General features: G+C 45.2%; 28 non-coding genes across 28 annotated transcripts; 3 read left to right on the forward strand and 25 right to left on the reverse strand.

Moving 5' to 3' along the window:
* Nucleotides 1–129: 129 nt before the first annotated feature.
* TRNAY-GUA (transfer RNA tyrosine (anticodon GUA)) lies at nucleotides 130–215 on the reverse strand. The gene is given in 2 exon segments: nucleotides 130–165; nucleotides 179–215. It is a non-coding gene; the product is annotated as a tRNA-Tyr (tRNA).
* Nucleotides 216–971: 756 nt separating this feature from the next.
* Nucleotides 972–1,043, reverse strand: TRNAA-UGC (transfer RNA alanine (anticodon UGC)). Its single transcript has one exon. It is a non-coding gene; the product is annotated as a tRNA-Ala (tRNA).
* Nucleotides 1,044–1,656: 613 nt separating this feature from the next.
* TRNAY-GUA (transfer RNA tyrosine (anticodon GUA)) lies at nucleotides 1,657–1,742 on the reverse strand. The gene is given in 2 exon segments: nucleotides 1,657–1,692; nucleotides 1,706–1,742. It is a non-coding gene; the product is annotated as a tRNA-Tyr (tRNA).
* Nucleotides 1,743–2,498: 756 nt separating this feature from the next.
* Nucleotides 2,499–2,570, reverse strand: TRNAA-UGC (transfer RNA alanine (anticodon UGC)). The gene has a single exon. It is a non-coding gene; the product is annotated as a tRNA-Ala (tRNA).
* Nucleotides 2,571–3,183: 613 nt separating this feature from the next.
* Nucleotides 3,184–3,269, reverse strand: TRNAY-GUA (transfer RNA tyrosine (anticodon GUA)). The gene is given in 2 exon segments: nucleotides 3,184–3,219; nucleotides 3,233–3,269. It is a non-coding gene; the product is annotated as a tRNA-Tyr (tRNA).
* Nucleotides 3,270–4,025: 756 nt separating this feature from the next.
* Nucleotides 4,026–4,097, reverse strand: TRNAA-UGC (transfer RNA alanine (anticodon UGC)). The gene has a single exon. It is a non-coding gene; the product is annotated as a tRNA-Ala (tRNA).
* A 613-nt stretch (nucleotides 4,098–4,710) lies between these two features.
* On the reverse strand, nucleotides 4,711–4,796 carry TRNAY-GUA (transfer RNA tyrosine (anticodon GUA)). Its single transcript is given in 2 exon segments — nucleotides 4,711–4,746; nucleotides 4,760–4,796. It is a non-coding gene; the product is annotated as a tRNA-Tyr (tRNA).
* A 756-nt stretch (nucleotides 4,797–5,552) lies between these two features.
* Nucleotides 5,553–5,624, reverse strand: TRNAA-UGC (transfer RNA alanine (anticodon UGC)). The gene has a single exon. It is a non-coding gene; the product is annotated as a tRNA-Ala (tRNA).
* Nucleotides 5,625–6,237: 613 nt separating this feature from the next.
* TRNAY-GUA (transfer RNA tyrosine (anticodon GUA)) lies at nucleotides 6,238–6,323 on the reverse strand. Its single transcript is given in 2 exon segments — nucleotides 6,238–6,273; nucleotides 6,287–6,323. It is a non-coding gene; the product is annotated as a tRNA-Tyr (tRNA).
* Nucleotides 6,324–7,079: 756 nt separating this feature from the next.
* On the reverse strand, nucleotides 7,080–7,151 carry TRNAA-UGC (transfer RNA alanine (anticodon UGC)). The gene has a single exon. It is a non-coding gene; the product is annotated as a tRNA-Ala (tRNA).
* A 613-nt stretch (nucleotides 7,152–7,764) lies between these two features.
* On the reverse strand, nucleotides 7,765–7,850 carry TRNAY-GUA (transfer RNA tyrosine (anticodon GUA)). The gene is given in 2 exon segments: nucleotides 7,765–7,800; nucleotides 7,814–7,850. It is a non-coding gene; the product is annotated as a tRNA-Tyr (tRNA).
* A 756-nt stretch (nucleotides 7,851–8,606) lies between these two features.
* TRNAA-UGC (transfer RNA alanine (anticodon UGC)) lies at nucleotides 8,607–8,678 on the reverse strand. Its single transcript has one exon. It is a non-coding gene; the product is annotated as a tRNA-Ala (tRNA).
* A 613-nt stretch (nucleotides 8,679–9,291) lies between these two features.
* On the reverse strand, nucleotides 9,292–9,377 carry TRNAY-GUA (transfer RNA tyrosine (anticodon GUA)). Its single transcript is given in 2 exon segments — nucleotides 9,292–9,327; nucleotides 9,341–9,377. It is a non-coding gene; the product is annotated as a tRNA-Tyr (tRNA).
* Nucleotides 9,378–10,133: 756 nt separating this feature from the next.
* Nucleotides 10,134–10,205, reverse strand: TRNAA-UGC (transfer RNA alanine (anticodon UGC)). Its single transcript has one exon. It is a non-coding gene; the product is annotated as a tRNA-Ala (tRNA).
* A 164-nt stretch (nucleotides 10,206–10,369) lies between these two features.
* TRNAM-CAU (transfer RNA methionine (anticodon CAU)) lies at nucleotides 10,370–10,442 on the forward strand. The gene has a single exon. It is a non-coding gene; the product is annotated as a tRNA-Met (tRNA).
* A 195-nt stretch (nucleotides 10,443–10,637) lies between these two features.
* On the reverse strand, nucleotides 10,638–10,709 carry TRNAA-CGC (transfer RNA alanine (anticodon CGC)). Its single transcript has one exon. It is a non-coding gene; the product is annotated as a tRNA-Ala (tRNA).
* Nucleotides 10,710–11,322: 613 nt separating this feature from the next.
* TRNAY-GUA (transfer RNA tyrosine (anticodon GUA)) lies at nucleotides 11,323–11,408 on the reverse strand. The gene is given in 2 exon segments: nucleotides 11,323–11,358; nucleotides 11,372–11,408. It is a non-coding gene; the product is annotated as a tRNA-Tyr (tRNA).
* Nucleotides 11,409–12,164: 756 nt separating this feature from the next.
* TRNAA-UGC (transfer RNA alanine (anticodon UGC)) lies at nucleotides 12,165–12,236 on the reverse strand. The gene has a single exon. It is a non-coding gene; the product is annotated as a tRNA-Ala (tRNA).
* A 613-nt stretch (nucleotides 12,237–12,849) lies between these two features.
* On the reverse strand, nucleotides 12,850–12,935 carry TRNAY-GUA (transfer RNA tyrosine (anticodon GUA)). The gene is given in 2 exon segments: nucleotides 12,850–12,885; nucleotides 12,899–12,935. It is a non-coding gene; the product is annotated as a tRNA-Tyr (tRNA).
* A 756-nt stretch (nucleotides 12,936–13,691) lies between these two features.
* TRNAA-UGC (transfer RNA alanine (anticodon UGC)) lies at nucleotides 13,692–13,763 on the reverse strand. Its single transcript has one exon. It is a non-coding gene; the product is annotated as a tRNA-Ala (tRNA).
* Nucleotides 13,764–13,927: 164 nt separating this feature from the next.
* Nucleotides 13,928–14,000, forward strand: TRNAM-CAU (transfer RNA methionine (anticodon CAU)). Its single transcript has one exon. It is a non-coding gene; the product is annotated as a tRNA-Met (tRNA).
* A 195-nt stretch (nucleotides 14,001–14,195) lies between these two features.
* Nucleotides 14,196–14,267, reverse strand: TRNAA-CGC (transfer RNA alanine (anticodon CGC)). Its single transcript has one exon. It is a non-coding gene; the product is annotated as a tRNA-Ala (tRNA).
* Nucleotides 14,268–14,880: 613 nt separating this feature from the next.
* Nucleotides 14,881–14,966, reverse strand: TRNAY-GUA (transfer RNA tyrosine (anticodon GUA)). The gene is given in 2 exon segments: nucleotides 14,881–14,916; nucleotides 14,930–14,966. It is a non-coding gene; the product is annotated as a tRNA-Tyr (tRNA).
* A 756-nt stretch (nucleotides 14,967–15,722) lies between these two features.
* TRNAA-UGC (transfer RNA alanine (anticodon UGC)) lies at nucleotides 15,723–15,794 on the reverse strand. Its single transcript has one exon. It is a non-coding gene; the product is annotated as a tRNA-Ala (tRNA).
* Nucleotides 15,795–15,958: 164 nt separating this feature from the next.
* Nucleotides 15,959–16,031, forward strand: TRNAM-CAU (transfer RNA methionine (anticodon CAU)). Its single transcript has one exon. It is a non-coding gene; the product is annotated as a tRNA-Met (tRNA).
* Nucleotides 16,032–16,226: 195 nt separating this feature from the next.
* On the reverse strand, nucleotides 16,227–16,298 carry TRNAA-CGC (transfer RNA alanine (anticodon CGC)). The gene has a single exon. It is a non-coding gene; the product is annotated as a tRNA-Ala (tRNA).
* A 613-nt stretch (nucleotides 16,299–16,911) lies between these two features.
* TRNAY-GUA (transfer RNA tyrosine (anticodon GUA)) lies at nucleotides 16,912–16,997 on the reverse strand. Its single transcript is given in 2 exon segments — nucleotides 16,912–16,947; nucleotides 16,961–16,997. It is a non-coding gene; the product is annotated as a tRNA-Tyr (tRNA).
* A 756-nt stretch (nucleotides 16,998–17,753) lies between these two features.
* On the reverse strand, nucleotides 17,754–17,825 carry TRNAA-UGC (transfer RNA alanine (anticodon UGC)). The gene has a single exon. It is a non-coding gene; the product is annotated as a tRNA-Ala (tRNA).
* Nucleotides 17,826–17,994: the final 169 nt, after the last annotated feature.

The following is a 17,994-nucleotide window of genomic DNA, read 5'->3' on the forward strand; positions in this document are numbered from 1 at the left end:
ATCAATTCCCTTTGAAAGCAGATAGAGTACGCTTCTTTTCCAGTATTTATCGAAGCTCGGGGACTTTTTCATAATCAACGGAAGGTATTGTTGATTAACAGCAAAAGACATGGAAATGAAACCACAAAATCCTTCGAGCCGGATTTGAACCAGCGACCTAAGGATGCCCGAATTAATGCTACAGTCCTCCGCTCTACCAACTGAGCTATCGAAGGAGGGGTAGCAGAAGCTCATAGCACTGAAATTACCTCTCGCTCAAGAAAGGTTGTGGGGGGTGGGGACCAGGAGCAGACAGATGAAAATCATCAATATTAATCGCGGCTCCCTCTCAAAGCTACCACTTCTGAGAGCACACTGTGAGTTACGTCTTATCACCTCAAAGGAGGATTTCACACCAAAGTGGATGTTCCGTCTTGGCTTGGTGAAAAGCAGGGGCGCCGCAATGATGAATTTTACAGAAAGGAAAGGAACTTTGATACAAAGACCTTAGGAAGCATTGGTGGCAAATGGATGGAAGCCTTTAACCGTGAGAAAAATGACAGAAAGTTATGGGAGTCATTACCACGCACCCAGCTTCAAGAACATGCATTTTGGGTTCATTTTTGAAAGGAAAGAGAATGGACAAATCAGTAGAGTAAAGGCAACATATTCAGTTTTTCTTGAAGCTACTGTAGAGAGTCTCTGGTTTAGAGGAAGAACCCTTACCAATGACCAAGATGGCTGCCACCGATTTCTATCCTAAATGTATTAAGATTGCCAAGATTAATCATCACTTTGATGGCTTAAACAAGTAAGATTCTTTGGTTCTATAAGCATCAAAAATGAGATAGCCCCATTTCATGGGGTTTTCCAAGGCACACGTCTCACAGTTTAAGTGGGGTTCGTATCCCAGTTGCATGACATATCTCTTCCTTAATACTGACAGCCAGCCTAGTTTTCTGCCAAAATCCAAGATAAGCATGGCAAAAGTCTGGAGATGCCGGGGATTGAACCCGGGGCCTCATACATGCAAAGCATGCGCTCTACCACTGAGCTACATCCCCTCCACTGCCCTCTAAAGTTTTGCTGGATGCAAGGAGACTCTGGAGCCCACGGACTGCAAAGTCTCGATTTGAGACTAGAATGTAAAGTGTCAGGGATGAAATTGCCCACGCCTTACGTGAGGGCTGTCTTCATGGAGCATATACTTAGTGCAATCAGGGTTCGATTCTCCAGCAGGGCTTTTATTTGCTCAGTTTGGAATGCAAAACTTCTCAGGATTTCCCCAAATGTGTAAACTGTTGGTCTACTTTCCAGCTTGCTCAGCCTTTCGGGGGATGATTCCATTGGCTATGCCCTCTTGCCCATCGGTGGACACTCAAATTGAAGGCAAGTCACAGTGTGATTGGCTGCCAAGCAGCTACCGTGGTGCAATGCAATTGGAAGTCTGCCAAGGGCATACATGTACTAATGCAATGCTTTGGTAGCAGTTTTGATCAGCAGGTTTCCATTACTGTTCTTCACGCCTCCCCTAGCGATGACTATGTCATCAATTCCCTTTGAAAGCAGATAGAGTACGCTTCTTTTCCAGTATTTATCGAAGCTCGGGGACTTTTTCATAATCAACGGAAGGTATTGTTGATTAACAGCAAAAGACATGGAAATGAAACCACAAAATCCTTCGAGCCGGATTTGAACCAGCGACCTAAGGATGCCCGAATTAATGCTACAGTCCTCCGCTCTACCAACTGAGCTATCGAAGGAGGGGTAGCAGAAGCTCATAGCACTGAAATTACCTCTCGCTCAAGAAAGGTTGTGGGGGGTGGGGACCAGGAGCAGACAGATGAAAATCATCAATATTAATCGCGGCTCCCTCTCAAAGCTACCACTTCTGAGAGCACACTGTGAGTTACGTCTTATCACCTCAAAGGAGGATTTCACACCAAAGTGGATGTTCCGTCTTGGCTTGGTGAAAAGCAGGGGCGCCGCAATGATGAATTTTACAGAAAGGAAAGGAACTTTGATACAAAGACCTTAGGAAGCATTGGTGGCAAATGGATGGAAGCCTTTAACCGTGAGAAAAATGACAGAAAGTTATGGGAGTCATTACCACGCACCCAGCTTCAAGAACATGCATTTTGGGTTCATTTTTGAAAGGAAAGAGAATGGACAAATCAGTAGAGTAAAGGCAACATATTCAGTTTTTCTTGAAGCTACTGTAGAGAGTCTCTGGTTTAGAGGAAGAACCCTTACCAATGACCAAGATGGCTGCCACCGATTTCTATCCTAAATGTATTAAGATTGCCAAGATTAATCATCACTTTGATGGCTTAAACAAGTAAGATTCTTTGGTTCTATAAGCATCAAAAATGAGATAGCCCCATTTCATGGGGTTTTCCAAGGCACACGTCTCACAGTTTAAGTGGGGTTCGTATCCCAGTTGCATGACATATCTCTTCCTTAATACTGACAGCCAGCCTAGTTTTCTGCCAAAATCCAAGATAAGCATGGCAAAAGTCTGGAGATGCCGGGGATTGAACCCGGGGCCTCATACATGCAAAGCATGCGCTCTACCACTGAGCTACATCCCCTCCACTGCCCTCTAAAGTTTTGCTGGATGCAAGGAGACTCTGGAGCCCACGGACTGCAAAGTCTCGATTTGAGACTAGAATGTAAAGTGTCAGGCATGAAATTGCCCACGCCTTACGTGAGGGCTGTCTTCATGGAGCATATACTTAGTGCAATCAGGGTTCGATTCTCCAGCAGGGCTTTTATTTGCTCAGTTTGGAATGCAAAACTTCTCAGGATTTCCCCAAATGTGTAAACTGTTGGTCTACTTTCCAGCTTGCTCAGCCTTTCGGGGGATGATTCCATTGGCTATGCCCTCTTGCCCATCGGTGGACACTCAAATTGAAGGCAAGTCACAGTGTGATTGGCTGCCAAGCAGCTACCGTGGTGCAATGCAATTGGAAGTCTGCCAAGGGCATACATGTACTAATGCAATGCTTTGGTAGCAGTTTTGATCAGCAGGTTTCCATTACTGTTCTTCACGCCTCCCCTAGCGATGACTATGTCATCAATTCCCTTTGAAAGCAGATAGAGTACGCTTCTTTTCCAGTATTTATCGAAGCTCGGGGACTTTTTCATAATCAACGGAAGGTATTGTTGATTAACAGCAAAAGACATGGAAATGAAACCACAAAATCCTTCGAGCCGGATTTGAACCAGCGACCTAAGGATGCCCGAATTAATGCTACAGTCCTCCGCTCTACCAACTGAGCTATCGAAGGAGGGGTAGCAGAAGCTCATAGCACTGAAATTACCTCTCGCTCAAGAAAGGTTGTGGGGGGTGGGGACCAGGAGCAGACAGATGAAAATCATCAATATTAATCGCGGCTCCCTCTCAAAGCTACCACTTCTGAGAGCACACTGTGAGTTACGTCTTATCACCTCAAAGGAGGATTTCACACCAAAGTGGATGTTCCGTCTTGGCTTGGTGAAAAGCAGGGGCGCCGCAATGATGAATTTTACAGAAAGGAAAGGAACTTTGATACAAAGACCTTAGGAAGCATTGGTGGCAAATGGATGGAAGCCTTTAACCGTGAGAAAAATGACAGAAAGTTATGGGAGTCATTACCACGCACCCAGCTTCAAGAACATGCATTTTGGGTTCATTTTTGAAAGGAAAGAGAATGGACAAATCAGTAGAGTAAAGGCAACATATTCAGTTTTTCTTGAAGCTACTGTAGAGAGTCTCTGGTTTAGAGGAAGAACCCTTACCAATGACCAAGATGGCTGCCACCGATTTCTATCCTAAATGTATTAAGATTGCCAAGATTAATCATCACTTTGATGGCTTAAACAAGTAAGATTCTTTGGTTCTATAAGCATCAAAAATGAGATAGCCCCATTTCATGGGGTTTTCCAAGGCACACGTCTCACAGTTTAAGTGGGGTTCGTATCCCAGTTGCATGACATATCTCTTCCTTAATACTGACAGCCAGCCTAGTTTTCTGCCAAAATCCAAGATAAGCATGGCAAAAGTCTGGAGATGCCGGGGATTGAACCCGGGGCCTCATACATGCAAAGCATGCGCTCTACCACTGAGCTACATCCCCTCCACTGCCCTCTAAAGTTTTGCTGGATGCAAGGAGACTCTGGAGCCCACGGACTGCAAAGTCTCGATTTGAGACTAGAATGTAAAGTGTCAGGCATGAAATTGCCCACGCCTTACGTGAGGGCTGTCTTCATGGAGCATATACTTAGTGCAATCAGGGTTCGATTCTCCAGCAGGGCTTTTATTTGCTCAGTTTGGAATGCAAAACTTCTCAGGATTTCCCCAAATGTGTAAACTGTTGGTCTACTTTCCAGCTTGCTCAGCCTTTCGGGGGATGATTCCATTGGCTATGCCCTCTTGCCCATCGGTGGACACTCAAATTGAAGGCAAGTCACAGTGTGATTGGCTGCCAAGCAGCTACCGTGGTGCAATGCAATTGGAAGTCTGCCAAGGGCATACATGTACTAATGCAATGCTTTGGTAGCAGTTTTGATCAGCAGGTTTCCATTACTGTTCTTCACGCCTCCCCTAGCGATGACTATGTCATCAATTCCCTTTGAAAGCAGATAGAGTACGCTTCTTTTCCAGTATTTATCGAAGCTCGGGGACTTTTTCATAATCAACGGAAGGTATTGTTGATTAACAGCAAAAGACATGGAAATGAAACCACAAAATCCTTCGAGCCGGATTTGAACCAGCGACCTAAGGATGCCCGAATTAATGCTACAGTCCTCCGCTCTACCAACTGAGCTATCGAAGGAGGGGTAGCAGAAGCTCATAGCACTGAAATTACCTCTCGCTCAAGAAAGGTTGTGGGGGGTGGGGACCAGGAGCAGACAGATGAAAATCATCAATATTAATCGCGGCTCCCTCTCAAAGCTACCACTTCTGAGAGCACACTGTGAGTTACGTCTTATCACCTCAAAGGAGGATTTCACACCAAAGTGGATGTTCCGTCTTGGCTTGGTGAAAAGCAGGGGCGCCGCAATGATGAATTTTACAGAAAGGAAAGGAACTTTGATACAAAGACCTTAGGAAGCATTGGTGGCAAATGGATGGAAGCCTTTAACCGTGAGAAAAATGACAGAAAGTTATGGGAGTCATTACCACGCACCCAGCTTCAAGAACATGCATTTTGGGTTCATTTTTGAAAGGAAAGAGAATGGACAAATCAGTAGAGTAAAGGCAACATATTCAGTTTTTCTTGAAGCTACTGTAGAGAGTCTCTGGTTTAGAGGAAGAACCCTTACCAATGACCAAGATGGCTGCCACCGATTTCTATCCTAAATGTATTAAGATTGCCAAGATTAATCATCACTTTGATGGCTTAAACAAGTAAGATTCTTTGGTTCTATAAGCATCAAAAATGAGATAGCCCCATTTCATGGGGTTTTCCAAGGCACACGTCTCACAGTTTAAGTGGGGTTCGTATCCCAGTTGCATGACATATCTCTTCCTTAATACTGACAGCCAGCCTAGTTTTCTGCCAAAATCCAAGATAAGCATGGCAAAAGTCTGGAGATGCCGGGGATTGAACCCGGGGCCTCATACATGCAAAGCATGCGCTCTACCACTGAGCTACATCCCCTCCACTGCCCTCTAAAGTTTTGCTGGATGCAAGGAGACTCTGGAGCCCACGGACTGCAAAGTCTCGATTTGAGACTAGAATGTAAAGTGTCAGGCATGAAATTGCCCACGCCTTACGTGAGGGCTGTCTTCATGGAGCATATACTTAGTGCAATCAGGGTTCGATTCTCCAGCAGGGCTTTTATTTGCTCAGTTTGGAATGCAAAACTTCTCAGGATTTCCCCAAATGTGTAAACTGTTGGTCTACTTTCCAGCTTGCTCAGCCTTTCGGGGGATGATTCCATTGGCTATGCCCTCTTGCCCATCGGTGGACACTCAAATTGAAGGCAAGTCACAGTGTGATTGGCTGCCAAGCAGCTACCGTGGTGCAATGCAATTGGAAGTCTGCCAAGGGCATACATGTACTAATGCAATGCTTTGGTAGCAGTTTTGATCAGCAGGTTTCCATTACTGTTCTTCACGCCTCCCCTAGCGATGACTATGTCATCAATTCCCTTTGAAAGCAGATAGAGTACGCTTCTTTTCCAGTATTTATCGAAGCTCGGGGACTTTTTCATAATCAACGGAAGGTATTGTTGATTAACAGCAAAAGACATGGAAATGAAACCACAAAATCCTTCGAGCCGGATTTGAACCAGCGACCTAAGGATGCCCGAATTAATGCTACAGTCCTCCGCTCTACCAACTGAGCTATCGAAGGAGGGGTAGCAGAAGCTCATAGCACTGAAATTACCTCTCGCTCAAGAAAGGTTGTGGGGGGTGGGGACCAGGAGCAGACAGATGAAAATCATCAATATTAATCGCGGCTCCCTCTCAAAGCTACCACTTCTGAGAGCACACTGTGAGTTACGTCTTATCACCTCAAAGGAGGATTTCACACCAAAGTGGATGTTCCGTCTTGGCTTGGTGAAAAGCAGGGGCGCCGCAATGATGAATTTTACAGAAAGGAAAGGAACTTTGATACAAAGACCTTAGGAAGCATTGGTGGCAAATGGATGGAAGCCTTTAACCGTGAGAAAAATGACAGAAAGTTATGGGAGTCATTACCACGCACCCAGCTTCAAGAACATGCATTTTGGGTTCATTTTTGAAAGGAAAGAGAATGGACAAATCAGTAGAGTAAAGGCAACATATTCAGTTTTTCTTGAAGCTACTGTAGAGAGTCTCTGGTTTAGAGGAAGAACCCTTACCAATGACCAAGATGGCTGCCACCGATTTCTATCCTAAATGTATTAAGATTGCCAAGATTAATCATCACTTTGATGGCTTAAACAAGTAAGATTCTTTGGTTCTATAAGCATCAAAAATGAGATAGCCCCATTTCATGGGGTTTTCCAAGGCACACGTCTCACAGTTTAAGTGGGGTTCGTATCCCAGTTGCATGACATATCTCTTCCTTAATACTGACAGCCAGCCTAGTTTTCTGCCAAAATCCAAGATAAGCATGGCAAAAGTCTGGAGATGCCGGGGATTGAACCCGGGGCCTCATACATGCAAAGCATGCGCTCTACCACTGAGCTACATCCCCTCCACTGCCCTCTAAAGTTTTGCTGGATGCAAGGAGACTCTGGAGCCCACGGACTGCAAAGTCTCGATTTGAGACTAGAATGTAAAGTGTCAGGGATGAAATTGCCCACGCCTTACGTGAGGGCTGTCTTCATGGAGCATATACTTAGTGCAATCAGGGTTCGATTCTCCAGCAGGGCTTTTATTTGCTCAGTTTGGAATGCAAAACTTCTCAGGATTTCCCCAAATGTGTAAACTGTTGGTCTACTTTCCAGCTTGCTCAGCCTTTCGGGGGATGATTCCATTGGCTATGCCCTCTTGCCCATCGGTGGACACTCAAATTGAAGGCAAGTCACAGTGTGATTGGCTGCCAAGCAGCTACCGTGGTGCAATGCAATTGGAAGTCTGCCAAGGGCATACATGTACTAATGCAATGCTTTGGTAGCAGTTTTGATCAGCAGGTTTCCATTACTGTTCTTCACGCCTCCCCTAGCGATGACTATGTCATCAATTCCCTTTGAAAGCAGATAGAGTACGCTTCTTTTCCAGTATTTATCGAAGCTCGGGGACTTTTTCATAATCAACGGAAGGTATTGTTGATTAACAGCAAAAGACATGGAAATGAAACCACAAAATCCTTCGAGACGGATTTGAACCAGCGACCTAAGGATGCCCGAATTAATGCTACAGTCCTCCGCTCTACCAACTGAGCTATCGAAGGAGGGGTAGCAGAAGCTCATAGCACTGAAATTACCTCTCGCTCAAGAAAGGTTGTGGGGGGTGGGGACCAGGAGCAGACAGATGAAAATCATCAATATTAATCGCGGCTCCCTCTCAAAGCTACCACTTCTGAGAGCACACTGTGAGTTACGTCTTATCACCTCAAAGGAGGATTTCACACCAAAGTGGATGTTCCGTCTTGGCTTGGTGAAAAGCAGGGGCGCCGCAATGATGAATTTTACAGAAAGGAAAGGAACTTTGATACAAAGACCTTAGGAAGCATTGGTGGCAAATGGATGGAAGCCTTTAACCGTGAGAAAAATGACAGAAAGTTATGGGAGTCATTACCACGCACCCAGCTTCAAGAACATGCATTTTGGGTTCATTTTTGAAAGGAAAGAGAATGGACAAATCAGTAGAGTAAAGGCAACATATTCAGTTTTTCTTGAAGCTACTGTAGAGAGTCTCTGGTTTAGAGGAAGAACCCTTACCAATGACCAAGATGGCTGCCACCGATTTCTATCCTAAATGTATTAAGATTGCCAAGATTAATCATCACTTTGATGGCTTAAACAAGTAAGATTCTTTGGTTCTATAAGCATCAAAAATGAGATAGCCCCATTTCATGGGGTTTTCCAAGGCACACGTCTCACAGTTTAAGTGGGGTTCGTATCCCAGTTGCATGACATATCTCTTCCTTAATACTGACAGCCAGCCTAGTTTTCTGCCAAAATCCAAGATAAGCATGGCAAAAGTCTGGAGATGCCGGGGATTGAACCCGGGGCCTCATACATGCAAAGCATGCGCTCTACCACTGAGCTACATCCCCTCCACTGCCCTCTAAAGTTTTGCTGGATGCAAGGAGACTCTGGAGCCCACGGACTGCAAAGTCTCGATTTGAGACTAGAATGTAAAGTGTCAGGCATGAAATTGCCCACGCCTTACGTGAGGGCTGTCTTCATGGAGCATATACTTAGTGCAATCAGGGTTCGATTCTCCAGCAGGGCTTTTATTTGCTCAGTTTGGAATGCAAAACTTCTCAGGATTTCCCCAAATGTGTAAACTGTTGGTCTACTTTCCAGCTTGCTCAGCCTTTCGGGGGATGATTCCATTGGCTATGCCCTCTTGCCCATCGGTGGACACTCAAATTGAAGGCAAGTCACAGTGTGATTGGCTGCCAAGCAGCTACCGTGGTGCAATGCAATTGGAAGTCTGCCAAGGGCATACATGTACTAATGCAATGCTTTGGTAGCAGTTTTGATCAGCAGGTTTCCATTACTGTTCTTCACGCCTCCCCTAGCGATGACTATGTCATCAATTCCCTTTGAAAGCAGATAGAGTACGCTTCTTTTCCAGTATTTATCGAAGCTCGGGGACTTTTTCATAATCAACGGAAGGTATTGTTGATTAACAGCAAAAGACATGGAAATGAAACCACAAAATCCTTCGAGCCGGATTTGAACCAGCGACCTAAGGATGCCCGAATTAATGCTACAGTCCTCCGCTCTACCAACTGAGCTATCGAAGGAGGGGTAGCAGAAGCTCATAGCACTGAAATTACCTCTCGCTCAAGAAAGGTTGTGGGGGGTGGGGACCAGGAGCAGACAGATGAAAATCATCAATATTAATCGCGGCTCCCTCTCAAAGCTACCACTTCTGAGAGCACACTGTGAGTTACGTCTTATCACCTCAAAGGAGGATTTCACACCAAAGTGGATGTTCCGTCTTGGCTTGGTGAAAAGCAGGGGCGCCGCAATGATGAATTTTACAGAAAGGAAAGGAACTTTGATACAAAGACCTTAGGAAGCATTGGTGGCAAATGGATGGAAGCCTTTAACCGTGAGAAAAATGACAGAAAGTTATGGGAGTCATTACCACGCACCCAGCTTCAAGAACATGCATTTTGGGTTCATTTTTGAAAGGAAAGAGAATGGACAAATCAGTAGAGTAAAGGCAACATATTCAGTTTTTCTTGAAGCTACTGTAGAGAGTCTCTGGTTTAGAGGAAGAACCCTTACCAATGACCAAGATGGCTGCCACCGATTTCTATCCTAAATGTATTAAGATTGCCAAGATTAATCATCACTTTGATGGCTTAAACAAGTAAGATTCTTTGGTTCTATAAGCATCAAAAATGAGATAGCCCCATTTCATGGGGTTTTCCAAGGCACACGTCTCACAGTTTAAGTGGGGTTCGTATCCCAGTTGCATGACATATCTCTTCCTTAATACTGACAGCCAGCCTAGTTTTCTGCCAAAATCCAAGATAAGCATGGCAAAAGTCTGGAGATGCCGGGGATTGAACCCGGGGCCTCATACATGCAAAGCATGCGCTCTACCACTGAGCTACATCCCCTTGTATGCCAAGTTTTACTGTATGCATGGAAACCCTGAATGTAAGTGTCTGCCAAGTCAACCCCCTTGACACTGCAGCATAAAGTCTCAGTCAGGAAAATCCTTAAGCCTCGCACCTGGATTATCTTCCTGGTCTATAGTCTTGTTTAGAGATGCTTGTGTGCAGCCTTCTTAGCGCAGTAGGCAGCGCGTCAGTCTCATAATCTGAAGGTCCTGAGTTCGATCCTCAGAGAGGGCATTTATTTCCTCCTTTTGGCAAGCAAAATTCTCAGATTTTCTTGAAAAGTGGAAACTATGCCTATTTCAAACAATATTTTTCAATGCAACCTATTTAAGTGGGGTTCTGACCCCCCAACTGCCTGAGAAACCTCAACTTTCCACAAGGTGGCAGGCTAGCCTTCTGGAAAAAGCCGAGATACAGAACAGCGACTCCTGGAGATGCCGGGGATTGAACCCGGGGCCTCATACATGCGAAGCATGCGCTCTACCACTGAGCTACATCCCCTCCACTGCCCTCTAAAGTTTTGCTGGATGCAAGGAGACTCTGGAGCCCACGGACTGCAAAGTCTCGATTTGAGACTAGAATGTAAAGTGTCAGGCATGAAATTGCCCACGCCTTACGTGAGGGCTGTCTTCATGGAGCATATACTTAGTGCAATCAGGGTTCGATTCTCCGGCAGGGCTTTTATTTGCTCAGTTTGGAATGCAAAACTTCTCAGGATTTCCCCAAATGTGTAAACTGTTGGTCTACTTTCCAGCTTGCTCAGCCTTTCGGGGGATGATTCCATTGGCTATGCCCTCTTGCCCATCGGTGGACACTCAAATTGAAGGCAAGTCACAGTGTGATTGGCTGCCAAGCAGCTACCGTGGTGCAATGCAATTGGAAGTCTGCCAAGGGCATACATGTACTAATGCAATGCTTTGGTAGCAGTTTTGATCAGCAGGTTTCCTTTACTGTTCTTCACGCCTCCCCTAGCGATGACTATGTCATCAATTCCCTTTGAAAGCAGATAGAGTACGCTTCTTTTCCAGTATTTATCGAAGCTCGGGGACTTTTTCATAATCAACGGAAGGTATTGTTGATTAACAGCAAAAGACATGGAAATGAAACCACAAAATCCTTCGAGACAGATTTGAACCAGCGACCTAAGGATGCCCGAATTAATGCTACAGTCCTCCGCTCTACCAACTGAGCTATCGAAGGAGGGGTAGCAGAAGCTCATAGCACTGAAATTACCTCTCGCTCAAGAAAGGTTGTGGGGGGTGGGGACCAGGAGCAGACAGATGAAAATCATCAATATTAATCGCGGCTCCCTCTCAAAGCTACCACTTCTGAGAGCACACTGTGAGTTACGTCTTATCACCTCAAAGGAGGATTTCACACCAAAGTGGATGTTCCGTCTTGGCTTGGTGAAAAGCAGGGGCGCCGCAATGATGAATTTTACCGAAAGGAAAGGAACTTTGATACAAAGACCTTAGGAAGCATTGGTGGCAAATGGATGGAAGCCTTTAACCGTGAGAAAAATGACAGAAAGTTATGGGAGTCATTACCACGCACCCAGCTTCAAGAACATGCATTTTGGGTTCATTTTTGAAAGGAAAGAGAATGGACAAATCAGTAGAGTAAAGGCAACATATTCAGTTTTTCTTGAAGCTACTGTAGAGAGTCTCTGGTTTAGAGGAAGAACCCTTACCAATGACCAAGATGGCTGCCACCGATTTCTATCCTAAATGTATTAAGATTGCCAAGATTAATCATCACTTTGATGGCTTAAACAAGTAAGATTCTTTGGTTCTATAAGCATCAAAAATGAGATAGCCCCATTTCATGGGGTTTTCCAAGGCACACGTCTCACAGTTTAAGTGGGGTTCGTATCCCAGTTGCATGACATATCTCTTCCTTAATACTGACAGCCAGCCTAGTTTTCTGCCAAAATCCAAGATAAGCATGGCAAAAGTCTGGAGATGCCGGGGATTGAACCCGGGGCCTCATACATGCAAAGCATGCGCTCTACCACTGAGCTACATCCCCTCCACTGCCCTCTAAAGTTTTGCTGGATGCAAGGAGACTCTGGAGCCCACGGACTGCAAAGTCTCGATTTGAGACTAGAATGTAAAGTGTCAGGCATGAAATTGCCCACGCCTTACGTGAGGGCTGTCTTCATGGAGCATATACTTAGTGCAATCAGGGTTCGATTCTCCAGCAGGGCTTTTATTTGCTCAGTTTGGAATGCAAAACTTCTCAGGATTTCCCCAAATGTGTAAACTGTTGGTCTACTTTCCAGCTTGCTCAGCCTTTCGGGGGATGATTCCATTGGCTATGCCCTCTTGCCCATCGGTGGACACTCAAATTGAAGGCAAGTCACAGTGTGATTGGCTGCCAAGCAGCTACCGTGGTGCAATGCAATTGGAAGTCTGCCAAGGGCATACATGTACTAATGCAATGCTTTGGTAGCAGTTTTGATCAGCAGGTTTCCTTTACTGTTCTTCACGCCTCCCCTAGCGATGACTATGTCATCAATTCCCTTTGAAAGCAGATAGAGTACGCTTCTTTTCCAGTATTTATCGAAGCTCGGGGACTTTTTCATAATCAACGGAAGGTATTGTTGATTAACAGCAAAAGACATGGAAATGAAACCACAAAATCCTTCGAGCCGGATTTGAACCAGCGACCTAAGGATGCCCGAATTAATGCTACAGTCCTCCGCTCTACCAACTGAGCTATCGAAGGAGGGGTAGCAGAAGCTCATAGCACTGAAATTACCTCTCGCTCAAGAAAGGTTGTGGGGGGTGGGGACCAGGAGCAGACAGATGAAAATCATCAATATTAATCGCGGCTCCCTCTCAAAGCTACCACTTCTGAGAGCACACTGTGAGTTACGTCTTATCACCTCAAAGGAGGATTTCACACCAAAGTGGATGTTCCGTCTTGGCTTGGTGAAAAGCAGGGGCGCCGCAATGATGAATTTTACAGAAAGGAAAGGAACTTTGATACAAAGACCTTAGGAAGCATTGGTGGCAAATGGATGGAAGCCTTTAACCGTGAGAAAAATGACAGAAAGTTATGGGAGTCATTACCACGCACCCAGCTTCAAGAACATGCATTTTGGGTTCATTTTTGAAAGGAAAGAGAATGGACAAATCAGTAGAGTAAAGGCAACATATTCAGTTTTTCTTGAAGCTACTGTAGAGAGTCTCTGGTTTAGAGGAAGAACCCTTACCAATGACCAAGATGGCTGCCACCGATTTCTATCCTAAATGTATTAAGATTGCCAAGATTAATCATCACTTTGATGGCTTAAACAAGTAAGATTCTTTGGTTCTATAAGCATCAAAAATGAGATAGCCCCATTTCATGGGGTTTTCCAAGGCACACGTCTCACAGTTTAAGTGGGGTTCGTATCCCAGTTGCATGACATATCTCTTCCTTAATACTGACAGCCAGCCTAGTTTTCTGCCAAAATCCAAGATAAGCATGGCAAAAGTCTGGAGATGCCGGGGATTGAACCCGGGGCCTCATACATGCAAAGCATGCGCTCTACCACTGAGCTACATCCCCTTGTATGCCAAGTTTTACTGTATGCATGGAAACCCTGAATGTAAGTGTCTGCCAAGTCAACCCCCTTGACACTGCAGCATAAAGTCTCAGTCAGGAAAATCCTTAAGCCTCGCACCTGGATTATCTTCCTGGTCTATAGTCTTGTTTAGAGATGCTTGTGTGCAGCCTTCTTAGCGCAGTAGGCAGCGCGTCAGTCTCATAATCTGAAGGTCCTGAGTTCGATCCTCAGAGAGGGCATTTATTTCCTCCTTTTGGCAAGCAAAATTCTCAGATTTTCTTGAAAAGTGGAAACTATGCCTATTTCAAACAATATTTTTCAATGCAACCTATTTAAGTGGGGTTCTGACCCCCCAACTGCCTGAGAAACCTCAACTTTCCACAAGGTGGCAGGCTAGCCTTCTGGAAAAAGCCGAGATACAGAACAGCGACTCCTGGAGATGCCGGGGATTGAACCCGGGGCCTCATACATGCGAAGCATGCGCTCTACCACTGAGCTACATCCCCTCCACTGCCCTCTAAAGTTTTGCTGGATGCAAGGAGACTCTGGAGCCCACGGACTGCAAAGTCTCGATTTGAGACTAGAATGTAAAGTGTCAGGCATGAAATTGCCCACGCCTTACGTGAGGGCTGTCTTCATGGAGCATATACTTAGTGCAATCAGGGTTCGATTCTCCAGCAGGGCTTTTATTTGCTCAGTTTGGAATGCAAAACTTCTCAGGATTTCCCCAAATGTGTAAACTGTTGGTCTACTTTCCAGCTTGCTCAGCCTTTCGGGGGATGATTCCATTGGCTATGCCCTCTTGCCCATCGGTGGACACTCAAATTGAAGGCAAGTCACAGTGTGATTGGCTGCCAAGCAGCTACCGTGGTGCAATGCAATTGGAAGTCTGCCAAGGGCATACATGTACTAATGCAATGCTTTGGTAGCAGTTTTGATCAGCAGGTTTCCTTTACTGTTCTTCACGCCTCCCCTAGCGATGACTATGTCATCAATTCCCTTTGAAAGCAGATAGAGTACGCTTCTTTTCCAGTATTTATCGAAGCTCGGGGACTTTTTCATAATCAACGGAAGGTATTGTTGATTAACAGCAAAAGACATGGAAATGAAACCACAAAATCCTTCGAGCCGGATTTGAACCAGCGACCTAAGGATGCCCGAATTAATGCTACAGTCCTCCGCTCTACCAACTGAGCTATCGAAGGAGGGGTAGCAGAAGCTCATAGCACTGAAATTACCTCTCGCTCAAGAAAGGTTGTGGGGGGTGGGGACCAGGAGCAGACAGATGAAAATCATCAATATTAATCGCGGCTCCCTCTCAAAGCTACCACTTCTGAGAGCACACTGTGAGTTACGTCTTATCACCTCAAAGGAGGATTTCACACCAAAGTGGATGTTCCGTCTTGGCTTGGTGAAAAGCAGGGGCGCCGCAATGATGAATTTTACAGAAAGGAAAGGAACTTTGATACAAAGACCTTAGGAAGCATTGGTGGCAAATGGATGGAAGCCTTTAACCGTGAGAAAAATGACAGAAAGTTATGGGAGTCATTACCACGCACCCAGCTTCAAGAACATGCATTTTGGGTTCATTTTTGAAAGGAAAGAGAATGGAAAAATCAGTAGAGTAAAGGCAACATATTCAGTTTTTCTTGAAGCTACTGTAGAGAGTCTCTGGTTTAGAGGAAGAACCCTTACCAATGACCAAGATGGCTGCCACCGATTTCTATCCTAAATGTATTAAGATTGCCAAGATTAATCATCACTTTGATGGCTTAAACAAGTAAGATTCTTTGGTTCTATAAGCATCAAAAATGAGATAGCCCCATTTCATGGGGTTTTCCAAGGCACACGTCTCACAGTTTAAGTGGGGTTCGTATCCCAGTTGCATGACATATCTCTTCCTTAATACTGACAGCCAGCCTAGTTTTCTGCCAAAATCCAAGATAAGCATGGCAAAAGTCTGGAGATGCCGGGAATTGAACCCGGGGCCTCATACATGCAAAGCATGCGCTCTACCACTGAGCTACATCCCCTTGTATGCCAAGTTTTACTGTATGCATGGAAACCCTGAATGTAAGTGTCTGCCAAGTCAACCCACTTGACACTGCAGCATAAAGTCTCAGTCAGGAAAATCCTTAAGCCTCGCACCTGGATTATCTTCCTGGTCTATAGTCTTGTTTAGAGATGCTTGTGTGCAGCCTTCTTAGCGCAGTAGGCAGCGCGTCAGTCTCATAATCTGAAGGTCCTGAGTTCGATCCTCAGAGAGGGCATTTATTTCCTCCTTTTGGCAAGCAAAATTCTCAGATTTTCTTGAAAAGTGGAAACTATGCCTATTTCAAACAATATTTTTCAATGCAACCTATTTAAGTGGGGTTCTGACCCCCCAACTGCCTGAGAAACCTCAACTTTCCACAAGGTGGCAGGCTAGCCTTCTGGAAAAAGCCGAGATACAGAACAGCGACTCCTGGAGATGCCGGGGATTGAACCCGGGGCCTCATACATGCGAAGCATGCGCTCTACCACTGAGCTACATCCCCTCCACTGCCCTCTAAAGTTTTGCTGGATGCAAGGAGACTCTGGAGCCCACGGACTGCAAAGTCTCGATTTGAGACTAGAATGTAAAGTGTCAGGGATGAAATTGCCCACGCCTTACGTGAGGGCTGTCTTCATGGAGCATATACTTAGTGCAATCAGGGTTCGATTCTCCGGCAGGGCTTTTATTTGCTCAGTTTGGAATGCAAAACTTCTCAGGATTTCCCCAAATGTGTAAACTGTTGGTCTACTTTCCAGCTTGCTCAGCCTTTCGGGGGATGATTCCATTGGCTATGCCCTCTTGCCCATCGGTGGACACTCAAATTGAAGGCAAGTCACAGTGTGATTGGCTGCCAAGCAGCTACCGTGGTGCAATGCAATTGGAAGTCTGCCAAGGGCATACATGTACTAATGCAATGCTTTGGTAGCAGTTTTGATCAGCAGGTTTCCTTTACTGTTCTTCACGCCTCCCCTAGCGATGACTATGTCATCAATTCCCTTTGAAAGCAGATAGAGTACGCTTCTTTTCCAGTATTTATCGAAGCTCGGGGACTTTTTCATAATCAACGGAAGGTATTGTTGATTAACAGCAAAAGACATGGAAATGAAACCACAAAATCCTTCGAGCCGGATTTGAACCAGCGACCTAAGGATGCCCGAATTAATGCTACAGTCCTCCGCTCTACCAACTGAGCTATCGAAGGAGGGGTAGCAGAAGCTCATAGCACTGAAATTACCTCTCGCTCAAGAAAGGTTGTGGGGGGTGGGGACCAGGAGCAGACAGATGAAAATCATCAATATTAATCGCGGCTCCCTCTCAAAGCTACCACTTCTGAGAGCACACTGTGAGTTACGTCTTATCACCTCAAAGGAGGATTTCACACCAAAGTGGATGTTCCGTCTTGGCTTGGTGAAAAGCAGGGGCGCCGCAATGATGAATTTTACAGAAAGGAAAGGAACTTTGATACAAAGACCTTAGGAAGCATTGGTGGCAAATGGATGGAAGCCTTTAACCGTGAGAAAAATGACAGAAAGTTATGGGAGTCATTACCACGCACCCAGCTTCAAGAACATGCATTTTGGGTTCATTTTTGAAAGGAAAGAGAATGGACAAATCAGTAGAGTAAAGGCAACATATTCAGTTTTTCTTGAAGCTACTGTAGAGAGTCTCTGGTTTAGAGGAAGAACCCTTACCAATGACCAAGATGGCTGCCACCGATTTCTATCCTAAATGTATTAAGATTGCCAAGATTAATCATCACTTTGATGGCTTAAACAAGTAAGATTCTTTGGTTCTATAAGCATCAAAAATGAGATAGCCCCATTTCATGGGGTTTTCCAAGGCACACGTCTCACAGTTTAAGTGGGGTTCGTATCCCAGTTGCATGACATATCTCTTCCTTAATACTGACAGCCAGCCTAGTTTTCTGCCAAAATCCAAGATAAGCATGGCAAAAGTCTGGAGATGCCGGGGATTGAACCCGGGGCCTCATACATGCAAAGCATGCGCTCTACCACTGAGCTACATCCCCTTGTATGCCAAGTTTTACTGTATGCATGGAAACCCTGAATGTAAGTGTCTGCCAAGTCAACCCCCTTGACACTGCAGCATAAAGTCTCAGTCAGGAAAATCCTTAAGCCTCGCACCTGGATTATCTTCCTGGTCTATACGTGTTAGACCTGGCATCATTGGCATGAGTC

The sequence above is a fragment of the Lissotriton helveticus genome, chromosome 1_2 (genome assembly GCF_964261635.1).
Source record: "Lissotriton helveticus chromosome 1_2, aLisHel1.1, whole genome shotgun sequence".
In the NCBI taxonomy this organism is placed as follows: Eukaryota; Metazoa; Chordata; class Amphibia; order Caudata; family Salamandridae; genus Lissotriton; species Lissotriton helveticus.